This window comes from Pipistrellus kuhlii, unplaced genomic scaffold (genome assembly GCF_014108245.1).
Source record: "Pipistrellus kuhlii isolate mPipKuh1 unplaced genomic scaffold, mPipKuh1.p scaffold_m20_p_16, whole genome shotgun sequence".
NCBI lineage: Eukaryota > Metazoa > Chordata > Mammalia > Chiroptera > Vespertilionidae > Pipistrellus > Pipistrellus kuhlii.
The window spans coordinates 5,650,850-5,669,789 of record NW_023425471.1 but is presented as its reverse complement, the minus strand read 5'-3'; the positions used below and the strand labels follow the sequence as shown (position 1 = coordinate 5,669,789).

Here is an 18,940-nt window from a genome sequence, read left to right as displayed (position 1 = left end):
CACTTGGGCCCAGCCCCTTTCCTCTCAGTCCCAGGGGCCGCCTCTTTCCGCTCCAGCCCCATGCTGTCCAGAGGCCCTGAGAGACCCAGGGTGGGGGGGGTGGGGGGTGGAGCAGAACGCCTGAGTCCCCGCCCCTGCCACTAGGCGCCTGTGTATGCAAATTAACCGCCATCTTTGTTGGGTTAATTTGCATGTCACTCCTGATTGGCTGGTGGCATAGCAGAGGTACAGTCAATTTACATGTTTGTCTATTATTAGGTAAGATTACTTTCTGAACAATTCCACTAGCAGTAACCTGACTTTCCCATTTTGGTCCATTTCCTTTCAACCCAATTCTTCCTAATGAGAGGCCAGGAGACTAACAAAAAGATTCTGTTTTATATTCACCCTGCACTTTTTTTTATTTTTTTTTATTTTTTATTTATTTATTTTTTTTTACTATAAAAATGTCCATCCATCCCTGAGACTAATCTATGTGACTATTATACTTCAGATGAAAGAAATAATATTATTTTCCGTGGCATTGTATTTATCATTCTAGTTGAGTCATTAGTTTCACTAGTGGAATTTTTTTTTCAGTATGTATTCTGATTAGCAAAGTGTGGATTGTTGGTCCATGTCTGGGTAGCAGAAGGATTTGTAGGAACTGCTTCTTGGAGAGTGGTCTTTTCTGCTATCAAGTTTGCTGGCCCCTCTTAGAGTTCAAGGTCAAACTAACTGGTGCACACATAATACCACACTACTTTCCCTGCAGTGTATTAAAGTGAGTTACACACCTTGTACCAGGTGGGCCCAGTGCACCTCATGGTTCGTGCAGATTTTGAGGTCTGGTGGCAAGAGATTAGCTTTGGGAGATATTTCACCCATGTGGTCTTCTCCCATTTTCCCAAACTATCTGGGGAGTTGGTATCTTACTGCAAGGGGGAAAAATAATACTCCCACACTAGTTGGAACATCTCAGTTTTGGAAAATCATTTAAAAAATGCTGCAAAGCCACCCATGCTGCATCAGTGCTGGAGGGAGTCATTTAGGAAAAGGCAGGGTCCAGACACTTGTGGGAGGTATGATTTTTATGGGCTATTTGTGTGTCTAGCTTTGCAGTTTTCAGAGAACTCCTTTGGGGTTGTCAATGAAAATCATTGAACTTGTCAAGTTGTTGTTTGCCAGGTATCCTGGAAAAACACACTGACAAATCTCAGCACTGGGCGGGTCAATGAGGATAGTTCTAAAAAAAGAAAGTGGATGGCTCTGCTTTGGTGAGGCCAGGGCTTGGTGCCGCAGCCAAATTCTCCGGTGAGAGAGGAATTTCCATCATCAGAGGATTTCCCCACCCTACTTCACACCATCCAGTCTGCAAAAATAACTCCACTTCCGGTGGAGCCAAGTAGTCATTTGAAGGCGACGTAAGCAAAAGGAGAAGGCAATGTTGATGCTTTAAGTCTTAAGTTTAAGTTTAAGAGAACATCCTTATGAGGGAGGAAAAATAATAAAATAAGAAAGCCAGTTAGCAACTGGGATATTTTCTTGAATATAGGAGAACTGCTTGGAATGGCATTGCCTTTCAGTTTCTAAGGACCAGCTGAGTAGACCTCTAATGTAGGCAAAGCTCTTCCTTGGGAGTATCTTACTCCCCCCTTCCCCTCTGCCCTCTTGAGCTAGCAGCAGGATACCATCCTAATGCTCCCACGTTGGCCAGGCCTCCTTGCCTATCAAGTCTCCCTCCTCACAATCAAAGCTGGCTTGATTAATTAAGTCCAGCTCATCTGTTAATGATCAATGTGACAAATTTGTATTCTTTAATGAGTGGCAATACCTTACCAAAGATAAGCCTTGAGACGTGGTCTTTTACATATCTCAAAAATTAAGAGCTTTCAGAGTAGGAGAGAAGTCCTACTCCACACAATCTTTAATAGGCTTTCTAGGTCACCATCATCGCCTTCAGTCCCTCTGATGTAGAACATATTTCTATGTCCTCTACCTCCCAAACACACAAAGGATAGAATCAGCTACTCTTATCTTTGCATCCTCAAAGCAGGTTCTTATGATTATGAGCACATTTTGTAATATTTACTATTCATCCACACATAGGAGTTGACCAGAGATATTATTATTATTATTATTATTATTATTATTATTATTTTGAGAGAGAGAGAGGAAGGGAAAGGGAGAAAAGAGAGAAGAGCATTGATATGAAGGATAAACATTGATTGGTTGCCTCCCGCATGTGCCCCAACCGGGGATTGAACCTGCAATCGGGGCATGTGCCTTGACAGGGAATTGAACTGGTTACCTTTCAATGTCACGCCCATTCATTTACATTTTTGTCCATGGCTGTTTTGCTAGTGGCAGAGTTGAGTAGTTGTAGCAAAGGTCTCATAGCCTTCAAAGCTGGAAGTATTTATTATCTAACCCTTTACAGATAGAGTTTGCTGACTCCTGGTGCAAAAAGAAAACTGACTTGTATAGTTTTGAATCTTCCTCTTTGAATCTTCCTTTTTTGGAACTGTAATTTCCATAATACTTCAGTAGATCTTGATGAGTATAACATGATATAAACAAATCTATAGTCTCCTCTTTCTTGATTATACCTCTTAGTTTGGATTTTTGTTTTAATGATTGCTCAGAACTTCAGAACAATGTTTGAGAGCAGAGAGAAGAAATCCCAAATTGGAACCACACTCCCACTCTGTTCCCCTCTAATCCATTTTCCACTCAACTGCTAGAACAATCTTATCAAAATGTGAACACATCCCTCAGTTTAAAATCCTCTTGATGACTTTTCTTTGCTCTCAGAACAAGATACAAATCTTCACCTTGACCACCAACCCCCAGTATGATTTGAGCCTTGCTTGCTCCTTCAGCCTAATTTCTCAGAGTGCTTCCTTACCCCTCTGTGTCCTGTTCACTCTGGCCACCTTTTTTTTTTTTTTTAGTTCCTTACATGAGCTAGAATCCCTCCCACCACAGTGCCTTTGCACATACTGCTTCCTCTACTCGGTATAGTCTTTCCCTGCCTCTTTGCTGTGGCTCTGTAGGTCAAATCCCATTGTGTTTACTCAGAGGTCCACACACTTTCCTTGGTGGCATTTATCACAGTTGCAGTTTTGCATTTCTTGCTGTTAATTTTTTGTACCACATCTTTGTTTCCCCGTAGATGATCAGCTTCCTTAAGGCAGGGCTTATTTTACTTTCTAGTGTATCCCCAGTACATAGCATGAGACTAGGAATTTGCTACTCTGTAAACGTTTGTGTCCAAACTAGAAAGCATCTTGTCTACCATAAATCACTGTACAAATGGAAGGCATAATTCCTATCAAGAACAGGTGAGAAGGAGAAAAATAATTCTTTTTAAACAGGGAGGCTCTATAAATAGAACATCGAAAGGGAGACACTGAAAGACATTTGAGGCAAAACAGTTTTCCTCTGCCAGAAAACTGCATTGAGAAATTGAGAAAAATCTTAGAGGTGTACTCCAGAGGGTATACTTCTGATTTACATTTGTTGAAAGAAGCCTGTAAAATCTCTGTCCACCTGACATTTTGGTGTTGTTTCAAAATACATTTATATATGCACATATAAAAGAAGAAAACTTCCTCAGGGCATTTTGAGGGAAAAAGAGTCCCATTTAAAAATCATATAAAAAATGAACATTTTTTCAACCCCGAAACCTAAATTGACCTTTCTAAACATTAATGTTGTAACCACAAATGGCAGGTTCCAGGACATGAGGTAAAAGTAAGCTTTTTAAAAGTCTGAAAAAAAAACAACACATCAGTCAGGGGAAAAATAAGTTAGAATGGGAAGAAAGTACACTCTAAATATGGGAGAGGAAGAAAAGCATTTTAAGAAATGACCTTCTTTCTGGCTTCTGAGTTATTTTGAGCGATTTGATGTCATTAGCAAGATGAGCCTATTGATTTTCTTTTATTCGTGTAGTAAACAAATGGAAAGCTAAGCGTTTTACCACTCACAGTGGGTTGTTTCCTGTAGTTATAAATATATTTTCTGCTCAAGTAGCCTGGGCAGCCAGGGCAGCCACGTAAGAGAAGGGGTATACTCCTTAACCCTTGGATATTTGGCTTAAAAAAAGAAGGAATTCTCATCATTTGCAGCAACCTGGATGGAATTAGAGAACATCATGCTGAGTGAAATAAGCCAATCAATGAAAGAGAAACACCATATGACCTCACTCATTTGTGGATGATAAAGAACATTATAAACTGATGAACCAAGAGACAGATATAGAGACAGTAAAGCAACAGGCAGACTGTCAAATTACAGTGGGGAGGGGAGGAAGATCTGGGGGAGATAACAGATCAACCGAAGGACTTGTGTACATGCATATAAGTACAACCAATGGACATAAAACTCTGGGGAGGGAGGGTATGTATGGGAGGGAGGGAGGGGGGCAAAAAATCAATAAAATATATTTTTAAAAAAGCAGAGAAAGTGAGTCACTTTAATAGAAACAAGTATGAGTCAAAATATGATTAATAATTTCGTTTTAATTTTTTATTTATTTGTATTTATTTTAATTAAATAGATTGGGGTGACATTGGTTAATAAGAAAAAAAAAAGGTCCAAGTTCTTATTATAGTTCTCCTCTGGTGGCAAGGAGCAGAGGGTTTAGCTAGAGTGTACCTCAGCAGTCCATTCAATAGGTCACAGTGACAAATTATTCTCCCAGAGAGATAATCACCAGCAAATACCTAGAGATGGGCTGCCAACTGCCAAGAGTCAACCCTGTGGTCTTCTGGTCCCCAGAAATACCTTGCTGAATCACTTCATGAGTGGGGCCCATAGACCATGCAAGGTCTGCAGAGTCTGTTTATATGGGTTTCAGAGGGTGCAGGTTAGAAGAAAATGAGGCAGGCTTTGAATTAGAACTAGCCCAGGCTAGTGTCTTATACCCAGTGGGCCCTTAAATGGGTACTTGCAGTTATTGTAGAAGGACAAAAAGGAAGCAAGAGGCATTGGGAGTGGGGAGGGGGGGCATGCAGGGATGAAGGGTAGATGGAGAGGAAGAGAAAGAATATAGGGGAAGAGAAAGAATGAAGAGGAAAGTATACAAGCTAGCTTTTTCTGTGAAGCAAAACATCCCAAATTTGGGGGCTTAAATAAAGCCACATCTATCTCATTAGTTCCCAATTCTGGAGCCTACAATCTGGGCTGGGCTCAGCTGGATGGTCCTGATGGTCTCAGTTGGTCTCAGGTGCCTTTAGTCAGTGGCCAGTTAGTAGGGTTGGCCCAGAGATGGTGACTGGACATGTGCCATCCATCATCTGTCAGGCCAGCTCAGGCTTGTTTGCATGCTAACATGGTGGCTGGAGGTTCCAGGAGCAGCAAGAAAGCAAACTTCCATGTACAAATACTTTGTAAACTAATGCTAGTGTCACATTTGCTAATGTCCCATTGGGCAAAGCAATTGGCAAGGCCGGCCCACATTAGGGGTTGGAGAAAAAGACCACCTTTTGATAAGTACAGCTGCAGTCACATTGCATATGGACAGGCAGACTGGGATAGGGAGAATTTATGGCCATTTTTGTAATTCACCACAAAAGGAAAAGGGCTAGTCATTTCTTATGCTGGGAAAGTTGACTGAGGCACAACAGTGTAGAGATTGAATATGAGGCTCTCACATTGAATTAAAAAATGATATCAATAAATCACCAAGTGCCTATCTTCCATAGTTTATCTGTCAAATAGGGCTAGATAATAATGTAACTTCTTACTCATTTCCAGTGGGAACAATAAAAACTTTATGGGTAAAAGTTTCCTCATCTTTTTCTCCCTGGATTGGACTAAGAAGCAGTTAAGTGTTTAGTACATCTCAAGTGGCAAATAAACTTAGAAACAAAAAATTTTGAATGCACCAGCCTTAATTTCTAGTCCAAGTGTCAAATATACAACAAAAACTTATCAAAGGAAAAACTGACATGGTGGTTTTCTTAGTTACTTGGTGGGGCCCATCCTACTTATACAATTGTTTGTTTCTTCCTCCCCCCATTTTTTATTAAGGTATTATATATGTAGATATCTTACCATTGCCCCCCACTCCCATACATGCCCTGACCCCCCAGTGTTTTGCGTCCATTGGTTATGCTTGCATGCATGCATACAAATCCTTCGGTTGATCTCTTATCTCCCCATCATCTCCCTAAGTTTCCCACTGTAATTTGACAGTCTGTTTGATGCTTTACTGCCTCTAGTTATCTTTTTGTTCATCAGTTTATAATGCTCTTTATTATTCACAAATGAGATCATATGGTATTTTTCTTCCATTGACTGGCTTATTTCACTTAGCATAATGTTCTCCAGTTTCATCCAGATTGCTGCAAATAGTAAGAACTCATTCTTTTTTATGGCAGCATAGCATTCCATTGTATAGAGGTACCATAGTTTTCTGATCCAGTCATCTTCTGATGGGCACCTAGGCTGTTTCCAAATCTTAGCTATTGTAAATTGTGTTGCTATGAACATAGGGTTGCATATATCCTTTCTGATTGGTGTTTCTAGTTTCTTAGGATATATTCCTAGGAGTGGGATTACTGGGTCAAATAGGAGTTCCATTTTCAGTTTTTTGAGGAAACTCCATACTGTTCCCACAGTGGCTGCAGCAGTCTATATTCCCACCAACAGTGCACGAGGGTTCCCTTTACTCCACATCCTCGCCAGCACTTATTTGTTGATTTGTTGATGTTAGCCATTCTGACAGGTGTGAGATGGTACCACATTGTCGTTTTGATTTGCATCTCTCAGATGATTAGTGACTTTGAGCATGTTTTCATGTGTCTCTTGGCCTTCCTTCTGTCTTCTATCAAAAAGATTCTATTTAGGTCTTTTCCCCATTTTTTAATTGGATCATTTATCTTCCTTTTATTAAGTTGTATAAGTTGCCTGTAGATGTTGGAGATTAAACCTTTATCAGTGATAACATTTGCAAATTGTTTCTTTTTCATATATGTATTTTATTTCATTATTGAAAATGCAATATCAAAACAGCTTAAATAGAGGAAAATGCTCAGTATTTGTTGCTTCCCAGTGGAAAGAGAAGTTAAGAGTTAACTAGAAAAATAGCAGGCATGGAAATTGAGGTGGATTTAAGGTTGCAGTAATTATCTAAAATCAGTTTTCCTGTTAAAGTGTTTTTGTGCAAATGGAAGAGAATTTACCTCTAGTTAACTTTGTATGAATACAGCTTAATGTAAGACTTGCATTTTAAAAAATCAAGTATGTATTGTTGTTTTTCTTTTGTGAAATAGCAAATTAATGCTCTGAGAAGGAATTAATTGGTATGTTCTTGCATGTGCACTTACTTTTAAGCTGGTGACTATTTACACCCTAAAGAAAGTCATGCTGTTTTGAACACCTTTACTTCCAACATGTAGGGTGTAGGACAGTGGTTCCCTCACTAGGAGGGTTTGGTCTGTTGATTATGGAGTCATTCAAAGTGGATTTCTCACCAGGTAGTCTTTAATACTGTTCCCTCTTCTTCAGCTCTGGGCAGAGGTAACCAGCAACATTCTAGTCCCTGGAGTATGTTTGGCAAGTCTCAAGCTAGGTAAGGGGAGGGAAAGGAAAGATGGAAAGTGTAGGATGAAAGAGAGTAGAAGAAAGGATATATAAAAGACAGGAGAAAGGGGAGGAGAGAAAATAAAGCTTTCATTGCTGCAGAATAACAGCCTGGTACCAACAGTTGCAAGAGGTACACCAGCTGTTTTTCCTGGCCTGGTTCATTCCACCTCAGCATGCAGCCTTGCCAGTGATTAATATGTCATCTTTTCGATGTCTCAGAAAGCAATTCCAAAAGCTCTCTCAGCCACTTCTACAATATAATAATGATCAATACCAGTACATTCTTCCTGCTGTTTAATAAATCCCTTGGGCTGTGGTTTAAACCACCTTTTAGACATCATCTCTGCCCATAGTAGAGACAAGAGCACACCTAGTTACCATTTTCTTTCTGTGAGTGCCTTATATACATAGTGGATATTATTTATAATCAATCACAACCTCCATCTGGACAGTGGATTTTCCCTAGTCTGTTCACAGACTATATTTTTAATATGTTCCATCAGGTTTCTGCTCCGTATCTCCATGGTCCTTTCTGGCCAGCATTTGTTTTGCTCTTTATGCTTCAGCAACATCAAATTGATTCTGAGTCATGCCCATTTGATGCCAATCTCTGGCTCCATGTCTTGGTTTAGGCCATTTCCTCGCTTTGGAATGCCCTTTTCCATTTCTTCACACAAAGGGAGTTGCACATCATTTAGGAGGCAGCGTAACTGTTACCTCCTTGAGGAAAATTTCCTTGATGCATTTCCCTATACTGGATTAGGTGTCCTTCTTTAGAGCTCCCGTTATAACTGTGACCGAGCTCACAGCTGGTTCATATGCCACTTGCATAAAGCCTGACATTCTGGATTCAGACTCTAATGGTCCTCTTGGCCAAATGCCCTTGTGCAGAGCACAACCTGCACAACCGTACAGTGTGGCCATGTTTTTGGTACATAGTAGGCATTAGTAAGTGTTTGTTGAATGAATTGGCTTTGGTTTTCCAGAGTCATCTCACAGTTTAACTCCTTGAATCATAGCACCCAGAACTGAACAAACCATTGTGTGCAAGTAAATGTCCCATTAGACAGGGTCTTATTAGCAATGGGGCCACCACAAAGTTCTAGAACCATACTTATTTGTTCCTCAATGGCATACCTACCACTCTACAGTCAAGAACCTGCATAACCCCAATCATTTCCTGTAACTGGAAGGCATTACCTCCCAGTTTGCCTTCACCATCATTTCTGTCTGTGCAATTTTCTTTTCCTACCATTGTGGAGAAGTTTCTCTTTGCGTATATCTGTCCCCATTCCCAACTTTTCAAGGCTTCATTTTCTTCTGGTCCTTTCTTCTATGGTATCGGTATTATTGCCAGGAACTAACAGAGACTCTGCTCCTTAATCTGGGCCACTAATTAATCATTAGGTTCTAAATGAATTGGTGAGCTCTCCAGGATTCTGCATACCACTGGGTTTGTCTTTGGTTGATCCTGGGGCTGGAATCACATTACCACAAGGCAGTGGGACAAATGTCTGTGGCTGCTGTTACCTGTGTATTTTGCACATTGTTTTGTTCATTATCCCCAGGATTTATGGGCCATGTAGCTGATACCCATGGCTTCTGATTAGGCCTCTGAGCACAGGAGTTCTTGTTCTTGGATACAGCTTTTCTGGGAGCTTCCTCTACACTGGAGAGCTCTAAGTACATAGAGATTTAATTTTCTTCCCACCCAAACCACTGGTACAGTCTACTTGCTCCCCCCTCCCCCCCTTCACCTTTTTTTTTCCTTTTTTTTTTCTCTTCTGGTCATGCTGGTATTGCCCTGGGTTTTAGCCAGCTTGGTAAATAGAGGAACTTGGATGCATTTCTAGCCTCCCTGATGTCATCCTCTGGGGCAGTCTGCAACTGGGGGAGGTTTCAGTTAATCCTAGCAATTGGTTAGTTTGCCGTTCTTCTCTGAGAAGCTTCTCTGTTCCTTGCCATGTCTTACATAAGTCCATATGGTTCCTTTTTTTGACTTGCCCTTTTCTTTCAATGATGTAAGAAATCCAAACATTGGCAGTGACTATGTTTTGTTACTGGAGTGCTGGTGCTGATCGGATCCTGATTCCTGTTTAGTTTTTTAGGAGATACAGGTTGGTGGGTGTGTGGTGGCGACAGTGACAAGGAGGCATCTGTAGGCTGAAGGATGTATAATTCTTTAATTAAGTTTAGACCTCTGTGTCCATCAGACATTTTCACATCATTGCTTTTGACATTCTTTTCCACAACTTGCTCAAGTGAGTTTCTGCTCCTCGACTGGAAAGCTGGTTTCTTGGCTCTGACACCAGAAACCGTAGGGCTTTCAATGGAGCCTTTCTAATTGGGTTAGAGCAGGGCCAGGGGAGATGGCATCAGCTGAGCAAGTGATAGCATTACCTTCCAGTTAACCTCTCTCTGAGCTTGATTTAGGAGCTCCGTTTGGAAAACCTGAATGGCTTGGCTCTCCCTTTGTTCTGCTTTTCTCTGCTAGAAGAAATATATTTAATTGTATAAGTAAGATATGAATACATGTCTGTATTCTATGGAGGAAAAATTGGGCTTAATCCTTTTCTCCATTACACTTCTATCTATGGAGGCTTGATGGGTTTCCTTCAGGGCTTTTTTGGATACAGTCACTGATGTCACTATATAAATAAGCCATATATATAGTTTTACTTAACATACTCTCATATATATTTTAAGAAACTTGATTTCTTTTCATTTGACTTATATGTATTAACAATCTTTATATGTCAATACATATAGGCCAACTTGATTTTTAAAGAATTAAATATATTCTATAATGTGGCTAGACCATCATTCATTTAACTATTCATATACTGATGGATATTTCCCCTCATTTAAAGTTGCAGTGACAATTTTTGTATATTTTTGTGTATATGTGTCAATATTTCTATAGAGACCATTTCTGCGATTAGAATTCTGATCAAAAGGTATGCACATTTAAAATTCTGAAACACAGCTAAACTATTCTCTCAAAGTTTACATTTACACCAATAGTGTATTAAGGCTTCATTTTCCCACATGCTCTCTAACTTTGTATACTAGTAAGCTTTTAACATTTTTTCATCCAGAGGGTAACACATTTCATTGTTACTTGCATATTTTTCTATTTGACAGTGTTCCAAAGGATCAAAGAGAGTCTTGTGTTGTTTATTAATAAACTAGATAACTGGGAAATATTAAGTATGCTTATTTGTGATTATCAATAAGGTTTTGGAAGAGGCAATGTGCTTGAGTTGTGAAATTTCATCAAAAATATCTATGAAGAAAATCCTTATTCACACAAATGTGGAGTGAAATTATTTCTGTATTCAAGTCACAGTTGATTAGTTTGTTTGATTATTTTAATGTTTTTCAGTTGTTAATTCTACATTCGTTCTACATTGAGCATTGGGACATGTGTTTGTAATTTGTTCATCCTAGGACAGTACAACATGCTTGGCCTTCATTTTTGTCTTCTTTAAACATTGCTTAATGAGGTTTCTCTGGCATATTGGACTTTAATCTATTAAGAACAACTCCTTTTGTTTCTCTTAAAGAACATATTGTGGTCAATAGAAACTCACCATGACTCCTTATTTCTTCTTTGAATTTATATTCTGGATTCCTCCTTGAGCATTGAACTTCTGTCATAACATTCTATTGACTGAAGCCAGATCAGTTGGTTCCAAGAACACCCTGTAGATGGTTTCTTCTTGCAAACCTTGATTTAAAAATTATCTACACTAATAAAAGAGAAAAATGTTAATTGACCATACCTTTGCTATGCCCACAGCCAATCAGAGCAAGTATGCAAATTAACCCAACAAATATGGTGATTAATTTGCATACACTGAGGGAGGGAGGGAAAAGTGAAGACCAAAGACAGCATAGAAGGAAGAGGGAGGGAAAAGGGAAAGCAAGGCGACAGCCAGAGGGAAAGCGAGGGCAGGGTGGGGGCCACCGTGATCACTTACAGGAATCTTCCTGAAATGGGCCCCTAGTTATGTTTATATTTAACATGAGAGGACACCATTGTGTGATGCTGTTAATGAAGCCTGAGACTGAGCAATAATACAATACTACCAACACATTAACAAGGTCAGGCTCAAAACTGGCTTTGGCTTGTTTTCCAATTTGTAATATTTCCTTAAGAGCAGGGTTTGCATCCTCTGTTTCTTTTGTAACTCTGCTGCCAATTTAAGCCTTGGTATATATCAGGAGTCTCTGTACGGCCTCTGCTTGATGTGCTGACTGTAGTATTGAAGCATTATGGTGCTAAGAAGGTCCACTTTCCATTCACCTATTTTCTTTTCTTCATTTTCAGATTTGTGCAGAATTTCTCCATTTCCTTCTGAATCTCCTGTCAGGTAAGTGAGGCTATTTCTAAGAGGTAATGTAGAAATAATGAACTGTTTGGTTGTTGTTTTTTTCTCTTTCAAATTACTCTCCTTCTTTCCCAATTCCCACCCCCTTAAATGCTGTATTCTTTTTTGTTTTGTTTTTAACTCCTTACTCCCACCCACTTGGAGTCTTCTTCTCTTCAGACATTTTCTTTTCCATGGGGATTTCATAGCTGAACCATTTCTTTTCTATAATCCCACTGTTTTTATAGGTACATATTTTGAAATGACACAGTGCAGTAAAATCTAGGGAAGGAGAGTGATCATTTACTAGTACATATAATTCTTCAGGATTTTGTTTCACTGTTTTCCTTTTCTTTCTCTCTGGACTGGCTTCCTTATTTCCAACAGCTTTTCTCCTGTTTTGAAATAAAGCATTGAAATGTTCTCTCTCTTACCTAAAGTGTTGTGTGCATGCAGCTTCCAAAGGCTCCTCCCAACCACATTTCTGCTCCTAATTCCCTTCTACATAGAAATTCTGAAGCCATGATTGATGTATACTTCCTGTTCCTTTGAGACTCACAAATAGTGGTTATTTCTGGGACTTCATTGGTATAAATAATAGAAATCTTAAAACAATACAAGTACTTACTACAATTATTCTAAATTATAATTATCCTATTATAATACTATATAATAAAAGCATTATATGCTAATGGTATGCTAAGGTCGTGGGACCCAGATACCAGGGGGCTTCTTTAAGGCAGGACTGACAGTCAGCCATTGCTGTTTGCTCCACCCTGGTGATTCCCTGAGACCCCACAGCCATTGCTGTTTGCTCCGCCCAGGAGAATACTGTAAACTTGTCTTTTAATTACATTTGTGTCAATATTTCTTAATTATACTAGGACCTTCAATATATTTATTACCTCATTTCATCTCTACATGAACCTTATGAGGTAGATCCAGTCATGACCTCCACTGTTTCAGATGAAGAATTTAGGTCCAGAGGGGTTAAGGAACAGGCCAAGGTTACACTGTAAGTGGTGGAGCTTGGATTTGAAAAAAGGCATATGGCTCTACCATTCATGCTCTTGTATCCTATGCTATTGTGCTTGTTTGTGTTGTTGAACACATTTAAAAATATATATTTTATTGATTTTTTTACAGAGAGGAAGGGAGAGGGATAGAGAGCTAGAAACATCAATGAGAGAAAAGCATCGACCAGCTGCCTCTTGCACACCCCCTACTGGGGATATGCCCACAACCAATGTACATGCCCTTGACCGGAATCGAACCTGGGACCTTTCAGTCCTCAGACCAATGCTCTATCCACTGAGCCAAACTGGTTTTGGCTGTTGAACACATTTACTGTGTACATTGGGAGAGGATCCGGAAGAGTGAAGGGAGAGAGATAAAGTAGGCTTTCATTTTGTCTTGGATAATTCACACATTGGGTTATCATGAGGATGGTAGATTGCAAGTAGGGGAAATTTGGAGATAAGCAAGGGAGTTGAAGAATATAACACCTTTCACAAGGTTTTATGAATATTTATTTACTTTAATGGCATAATTTACTTCTAATCTTGATGTCTGATACTGATTCACTTGTTTTATTGAGTAAATAAAAAGTAAAATTAGCATTAATAATCGAGTAAATAAAAAGTAAAATTAGCATTAAGTGCTTTCTAAAGGGAAAGCACTTAATGCTAATTAAGAAAATCATTTAGCACTGTAAAGATCAAACAAATAATTTTCCTTTCATTTGCTTCTAGAAATGTGAAGGCTTTATATTACAATCATCCTGTCTAGTTCACGATTGACTTTATTTCGTGTTATGACAAATTATATACAAAGCTGCCATTTGGGAGTTCATATCCAGCACTTAGCAGTTAACCCAGTTTCTGATGTCTTTAGGACATTGGTTTGCGGGGGTTTTTTTGTTTGTTTTTGTGGTGTGTGCTTTTTTTCTTTCGTATGGGATGCCGTTTATCTTACTGCAGCATTGTTGGCTTTAGTTCTTGGTGACTTGATCTTCCAAAAATGTTGTTGGAAGTTCAAAATAATTCATTTTGCCCTATATTTATTCACATTGCCCCAATTTACACAATTCAAAATTGCTGCTAGACATTTTTTGTGAGCATTCCAGAGAATTTTGCAAATAGTCTCATTTGATTTATAAAATGGGTAAAACTGTGAGGACTTGCCTTGTCAGGATTTGGCACCAGGGTTATGCTAGCCTGGTAAAAATGAGGTAGGCTATGCTCTTTCTCTAATTTTTGAGTTCTTGTGAGATTGGAATTCTTTTAAAAATATATATATTTTATTGGTTTTTTACAGAGAGGAAGGGAGAGGGATAGAGAGCTAGAAACATCGATGAGAGAGAAACATTAATCAGTGGCCCTGCACACCCCCCACTGGGGATGTGCCCGCAACCAAGGTACATGCCCTTGACCGGAATCGAACCTGGGACCTTTCAGTCCACAAGCCAACGCTCTATCCACTGAGCCAAACTGGTTTTGGCGAGATTGGAATTCTTATTCTTTAAGTATTCGATAGAGCAAATGTGAAAACATCTGGGTCTGTAGTTTTCTTTGTGGGGAAAATTTTGAGACTTTTCATGGTTATATGTCTATTCAGGTTTATTCTTTCTTCTTTATTACTTCTTGGTAAGTTATATTTTTCTAAGAATTTGCCCATTTTTATCTAGATTCCAACATTAATAAAGTTGTCCCTAAGATCCTCTTATCATTTTTATAGCATCTTCAGTTAAGTTGCTTTTGAAATTCTTTCTATTGGGAGCTTAACTTATTAATTTGAAGCCATTCTCTTTTTCTAATATATACATTTAAAATATAATTTTCACTCTAAAAATCATTAGCTCTATCCCCATGTCCTGATTATGGAGTTGTTATTATTGATTAAGTCAAATATTTTCTAATATATGTTATGACTTCTTCTTTGACACCTAAGTTATTTGTTGAATAACAATTTAACTTTTTGTTGTGACAATTTGATTGTGTTGTGGTTAGAGAACATTCTCCTTTTCTTTTTCCAATTTTGTAAAATATTTTTGAAACTTCTGTTTGGCTTGGTTGGCTTTCGTAAATATTCCATGTGCACTTGAAATTATTATGTACTCATGGGCTTTAAGTCAAGTTGGTTAAATATTGAACTATTCTATATCTTTTGTGTGACTTTTTAGTTTGAATTTTATCTATTGCTGATACAGATGCATGAATATCTTTCAATATGATAATAATTTTTTTCTCTTTCTCCTTGATTTCTGTCAAAAATACTGCTTTGTGTATTTGTGGTTATATTATTAGTTGCATTCACATGTAAATTTGTTCAGCTCCCATTGAATTGAAGCTTTTATGAATGAACCATTTGATTTATTGGTAATGCTTTAAAGAATAATTTGTCTGATATTAGTATAAACATATTAATTTATTTTTATTAATATTGGCATTGCATATCTTTTCCATCTTTTATTTTCCAACTTTCTGTATCATGTTCTAGTTGTGTCTTTGTAAATAGCATAGTTAGCATATATAGTTGGATTTTGTGTTTTTTTCCAGTCTGATAATTTTGCCTTTTAATTGAATAGTTTAGTCTATTTATATTTAATGAGTCATTAATTTTTATTGTTTAAATTTACAATTTTCTATTTTTCTAACCATTCTTTATTTTTTCTTCCCTTCTTTCAGATTGATTAAATATTATAGAAACCATTTCCTCTCCTCCATTAGTTAGGAAATTATATAGTTCACTTCTATTTTTTAGTAGCTACTATAGAGATTACAATGTCAAAGATAATCAATACATTTAGTCTCCTCTAAGATAATAAAAAGATCCTGGAAGACTAATTTTATTTTTCATTTCCTAATTGACATATATTATTTCTTATATGTATAGTTAGCATGGATATTACTTTGAATAAAGCACTTTTGATGTTTCTCTTGAAATTATCATGTTTTATTTTATCATAAAATCTGCCATTAACTGGTACACCTAGTATACATTTATATATAGTTGTCATATTTTTATTCTATCAAGTTTCAGTTATCTCTATAAGATATTATTATGAACTAGAGGCCCCGTGCACAAAATTTGTGCCCTTGGCGGGGGGCGGGTATCCCTCAGCCCGGCCTGTACCCTCTTGCAGGCTGGGACCCTTTGCTCCTTACCCCTCACTGCTCACTGCTCACTGCTCACTGCTCCTTACTGCTCTGCTAGCTACTCCTTAGTGCTGCTGTGGAGGTAGGAGAGGCTCCCACCACTGCCACTGCACCTGCCAACCACTGCACCTGCCAGCCGTCACCCCGGCTTCTGGCTGAGCAGCACTTCCCCTGTGGGAGCACACTGACAACCAGGGGTGAGCTCCTGCATTGAGCGTCTGCCCCCTGGTGGTCGGTGCACATCACAGTGAATGGTCGCTTAGGCTTTTATTATATAGACTAGAGGCCCGATGCATGAAATTTGTGCAAGAGCCTCTGCCACAGCCCCTGCCCACTGCAGTTTTGTCTGGAAGGGAGGACATCTGGAAGGACATCAAGTCTAATTAGCATATTACCCTTTTATAATTATAGATGTTTTATATGGTCAGTTAATTTGGATATACCAATAGATAGTACCATCCTTAGCTCTGGGCAATGTGGGTCTCTGGCCTATGTCTCATGTTTTATAGGTCCTCTGGCCCTTTCCTAGTCATATACCTCTCTAGAGGATGAGAAATCTGTGAGAAGACATTCCCACCTGGAGTCTCCCTCCCTCTCTTCTAACCCTTGCTTCTAGATCTCGCTCTGGGAATCCAGGACCCTAGAATTCTCTATCCAAACATTATGTACCTATTTCCAGGACCTGCAGGCTTCTTACCCAGGGCAAGCCATGTTGCCAGGTGTACAAAGGATGACACTGCTTTTAGGAGATGGGGGGTTGACTATGCGGATTTGAGTATTCATAAATGTGCACAAGGTCCCTTGTACAATAGTTTGAGAAGGAGGCTCAATGGAAGGATAAGGGAAAACTGGACCTCCTTTTAAATTTTTGAGCTGTGTATTACAAATGTCAGGAATGGGCCTGGTCAGGTCTCATACTAACCACTTTCTTTGTTCTTTATTCCTTGTTGCATCTCATATCTTACAACTTTTGCCTGAATATATTCTTTAGGATTTATTTCAGTAAAGATTTGAAGGCAATGAACAATGTAACAATTTTGTGTTCTGGCTTCCATTGTTGCTTCTAAGAAAATAGCTGTCTGTCTAACATCCAGTCCTTTGAAGATTAACTGTCTTGTTTTCTCTGGCTGCTTTCAAGATTTCCTCTTTGTTTTTTTTTTTTGGATTTTTTTTTTCAATTTCACTAGCTATAGAACTCTTTTATTTATTGTAGAGATTATTTGGGCTTCCTGAATCTGTGGGTAGGTGTTTAACACTAGTTTGGGGTCATTCAGTTATTATCATTTCAAACATTGACTCTGCCCCACCCTCTACTCTTTGAGTTTTATTTAAGTACATGTCAAACTTTTCTTCATGTCTTTGAACTTTACTTTTTATTTCATATCTAGAGCTCAAGTTTGCCTCAGTAGATTCATGTACTCAGGCAAAAGCAGCTCCTTTGCATAAATTACCCTTCTGAGTTCCTACTTTGGCTTCACCTTTGGCCTGGTGATTCTTTCCTATCTTGTCAAGTCTTTGATGTGTTTAAGAAAATGCTTTTTTATTGTCTTTAGCCTAAGGTTTGGTCAAAATAATTGAATCTAACATATTCCTGGAACACTGAAGACATTTGTTTTTTATGAGATATTTGCTATATCAGGGTCTTAAGAGCTTAATCAAAATTTAATTATGCTTTTACTAAGTTTCCCGATTCTTTTAAAAAACTAATGAAACCAAAGACTCTAAAAGAATCTAAAACAACCCTGAGTTTCTCTGACTTTTTTGACAGTTGAATGATCTAACTTAATTGCTTTTTCACCTTTTAGTTCTTGCTTTATCTGCACTGAGAACCTTTTCTGTCATCTCCCTTTTTAGTTTCCCCTTGTGCTAGTCTTGCTAGCCAACACTTAAGACTCAATGTAAATATTTCAAAGGCATAAAAATTTTTTTAATGTAGGGAACAATTATCATATATCTTATTATTGAAGTAAAAATATTGATCATTGCATTCATCACAACAGCCATGGTATAATCAAAGTATGCCAGTTGACTAGAGGTAACAGAAAGTAAATCTTACCCAGACCTGTCCTACAATCGTATCAAATTATTTCCCCCTTTTAATCTTATCCTTTATTCTATATCTAAGGATAGATTTATCATTCATTGCCATTCAAGCTTATACTGATACAGATTTTAAAAATATAACAGTGATACTATTTAAAATAAAATTGAAAAGATCTAGAACAATTTATTAGAATGTTACAAGTAGGGCCATGGCATATAGTCATGTAGCTTGTGCACTATACAATCCTAGAGGTTGCCACTAACATAAGAATCCACAAACATAAAAGGGGCCCTGGACCAAGATAATTCTTTGATAATTTTTAATGAGAAATTGTCCAGTGTCAAGGTCTAGATTTCACTATTTAAATGCTAGGAAATAGTTTTCTCCGTAATTGATACTATCTCACCAGCCGTCCTTAGCACCTTAAAAATGTGCTAAGAACCAGTAACTCTTCAAATAATTTTTATTGATTACCTAGATAGGACTGAGTTAATACAACTTGCACCAGAAGATGAAGAAAAGTTCTAGCTGAAAAGATTAAAATGCCTTAAATGTATAATGAGTAAGAGTTTAAAAAGCCACAGATTTTTCTCTTTGATCAAAGATCCTAGGAACCTTATGACCTAACAGAATGTTCTCTAGTTTATGCAAAAGGCAATAGAAGCTATATTACTTCAAATACCATAAAACGTCTCTATTATGAAGTAAATATTCAGCTTTAAGGAAACATTTTTCAGGCTTAACAACTGAAAGCAATATTTTCAATGATGCCTGGTCTTTACTAAGCTCTT

The 18,940-nt window shown here is 38.1% G+C and overlaps 1 protein-coding gene across 2 annotated transcripts in view; it reads left to right on the top strand.

Annotated features, from left to right (window-relative positions):
* The window catches only part of ADGRG2 (adhesion G protein-coupled receptor G2), a 106,863-nt gene that overhangs the window by 22,496 nt on the left and 65,427 nt on the right, over window positions 1–18,940 (top strand). For both annotated transcript variants that reach the window (XM_036439779.2, XM_045582307.1), the window contains exon 2: window positions 11,909–11,951. The gene's annotated coding sequence lies outside the window, so the exon portion shown is untranslated. The remainder of the gene's footprint in view (window positions 1–11,908; window positions 11,952–18,940) is intronic.